This window comes from Nematolebias whitei, chromosome 3 (genome assembly GCF_014905685.2).
Source record: "Nematolebias whitei isolate Nwh7 chromosome 3, NemWhi1, whole genome shotgun sequence".
Classification (NCBI taxonomy): Eukaryota; Metazoa; Chordata; class Actinopteri; order Cyprinodontiformes; family Rivulidae; genus Nematolebias; species Nematolebias whitei.
In genome coordinates this window covers 3386234-3389262 of record NC_056500.1, presented here as the reverse complement: position 1 = coordinate 3389262, position 3029 = coordinate 3386234, and the positions used below count along the sequence as shown (strand labels likewise).

At 40.7% G+C, this 3029-nt stretch overlaps 1 protein-coding gene across 1 annotated transcript in view; it reads left to right on the top strand.

Annotated features, from left to right (window-relative positions):
• Positions 1 to 3029, top strand: part of LOC119430391 (zinc finger and SCAN domain-containing protein 2-like) — a 12939-nt gene that overhangs the window by 364 nt on the left and 9546 nt on the right. The gene's annotated exons all lie outside the window — the stretch shown is intronic.

Sequence of the window (3029 nt, the reverse complement as noted above, 5' to 3'; positions counted from 1 at the left end):
GACATTGTTGCTGCACACACTCAACACATTCACCTCTCACACACACAGACACAAACACAGAGCTAGAGCTAACGATGCTAACGCTGCTAGCTCTTTGTTGACTTCCGGTGGTGTCACACTGTGAAGCTCCGGCAGAAATTTCATATTTCCGCCTTTAATAAGAACCAACTGTTGAAATGAAAACAGAATAGTAATTGATGCGAGTTGGCACTAAACTCAATTACTTGATTTAAAAAATCCTGTTCTGTCTGATTTCACATTTTAACAGCTTAGTTTATCTGCAGCTTGTTGATAAAAACTTGATACTGATTCTACAGTAGGAACATAGAGAGGACACTTAGAGAGGACACTGCCATTTTCCCAAAACTTATTTCTTTCTGATACATATTCAAAGAAAACATTTAACTATTCTAAAAATTCACTCATGAATATAGGAAAATACAACATTTTCATCTGGTCTTTTTTTCACCTAAACGCAACATTTATGTTGCATTTTATGGAAATGCAACATAAATGTTGCAATAAATGCAACATGTTAACTGCATTTTCGTCCTTCATCCTTTGAGAACAAAAAGTCTCAGCAAAAAAAGAAACTTTTTATTAATTCTTCAGTTATTATTAGTGTATTGTATATATTTATATATTTTTCCTTTCTTTTTAATTTACTCATTGGTTGTTGTTGTTGTTAAGCACTTTGATAACAGGTTCTGTTTTAAATGTGCTCTATAAATAAAGTTGACTTGACTTGAGGTATTACTGTTTTCATTAATTCTGACTGAAAATATTGAACACTAATATTTTCAGCCGCTAGATGGCACTTGAGTAGTATGGCAGGAAGTTGTGTCATGTAATAGTTAAAAGTGGCTATTAATGACACAATTGGCTTGCTATAATATATTGCCTTTGTCCAGTTCGCCTGGGGTAACCATCAAATCAGCTTGATTTCACTGCACCGCCCCGGTGGAATACAGCTAAGTTAACATTGAAGTGCATTTAAGTAAAAGTTCAACTGAGACACACCTTCACTATAATGTCGAGCAAACAAATTGTTTTTAAGTGTCAATCTTGTTAAATTCTTGTTAAAGTCCTCCCGTGCACGCTCCCACGGCCGCCATTTGGAAACCAATCGATTTTTGCCACAACACCGGCCCACGTTTCCATGTAGTCAGTGTTGACGTATAATAGATGTAACGTATATGATGAAGCAACGTATTTATGGATTTTTCCACTTTATTAGACATATTTGGACTAATGTGACTTATAGGGTGGTGCGACGTGTACAGTGGAAAATACGGTACTTTATACTTAACAAGCCTTTATTTTAAAATACAGCATATTTGGAACGTAGAAAATAATTTACAGGTAGAAAACCATTGGAATTAAACAAATATATAAATCTACATTGTACAAATGTACAGTTTACTGCAGCCTTTTATTTGTTACAGAAACCAAAGAAAGTTTATTAAATGGCTTTTTTTTAATGAAAGTGATGTCTGGCAAGAAAATTATTACTTTTAATATCAGTTTAATATTTTCTGAAACACTCCCAAGCAGACAAAGTGATCTCAGTTTGGAGAAACAAGAAGATTCCTGACAGACAAAGAAACATGTTCAGATGAACATCTGAAAAATAAAGTTTTAAAAGTCTAAAACATCGCAAACGTTCAGAAAAAAAAACAAGTTTTGGTTCAAGAAAAACTGCATAATATGAACTTTAATATGGAGTTGGGGAGAAAGCGGTACGCCACCAACACTGTTTATAGTGGGAGTGGTGTGCTGCTGACCTCAACCCGGGATGTTGTGGGTCGGTGGGCGGAATACTTTGAAGACCTCCTCAATCCCACCGGCACGTCTTCCACTGAGGAAGCGGAGTCTGGAGACTCTGGGTCGGGCCCTCCAATCTCTGGTGCTGAGGTCACCGAGGTGGTTAAAAAGCTCCTCGGTGGCAGGGCCCCAGGGGTGGATGAGATTCGCCCGGAGTTCCTTAAGGCTCTGGATGTTGTAGAGTTGTGTTGGCTTACGCGACTCTGCAATATTGCGTGGACATCAGGGGAAGTTCCCCTGGATTGGCAGACCGGGGTGGTGGTCCCCTTATTCAAAAAGGGGGTCCGTAGAGTGTGTTCCAACTACAGGGGAATCACGCTCTTAAGCCTCCCTGGTAAGGTCTACTCGGGGGTTCTGGAGAGGAGGGTCTGTCGGATAGTCGAACCTCAGATTCAGGAGGAGCAGTGCGGTTTTCGTCCTGGCCGTGGAACACTGGACCAGCTCTACACTCTCAGCAGGGTCCTGGAGGGTGCGTGGGAGTTTGCCCAACCGGTCTACATGTGCTTTGTGGACTTGGAGAAGGCGTTCGACCGCGTCCCTGGGGGTACTCTGGGAGTATGGGGTACCGGGCCTCGGATACAAGCAGCTCTGGACGCCTGCAGGGTGAGGTGTTCCGGACACGTCCCACCGGAAGGAGGCCCAGAAGTCCCACAAGCAGCACACTCCCATGGTGGAAAAAACAGTGTGTTGGTGAAAGTAAAAGGCTTTTATTCGGTCTGAGTTGTCATGTGGTTTTGGAAACTTGTTCTATCACTGTAACTTTTTCCACATGTCTCACATGAGAAAGGCTTCTCACCTGTGAGTTTTCAAGTGTTTGATTAAAGCAAAGTTTCGAGTAAAACCTTTTCCACAGGTCTGACATGAGAAAGGTTTCTCACCTGTGTGAGTTCTCATGTGTCTGATTAAATCAAATTTCTGATTAAAACTTTTTCCACATGTCTCACATGAGAAAGGTTTCTCACCTGTGTGAGTTCTAATGTGAACTCTTAAAATATATTTGTTTTTGAAAGTTTTTCCACAAGTCATACACAATACAGACGTTGTTTGGTTTATATTTACGTTTGGACGGTCCACATCATCACCATAACCTCCTGTTTGTAGATTTGTCTTATTTTGTTTCGGCTCTTCATCGCTGCAGGATCCAGCCTCTACATTCCAGCTTCTTTCCTGATCTTGGTTCTCCACTTTAGGATAGTTTTGTGGAA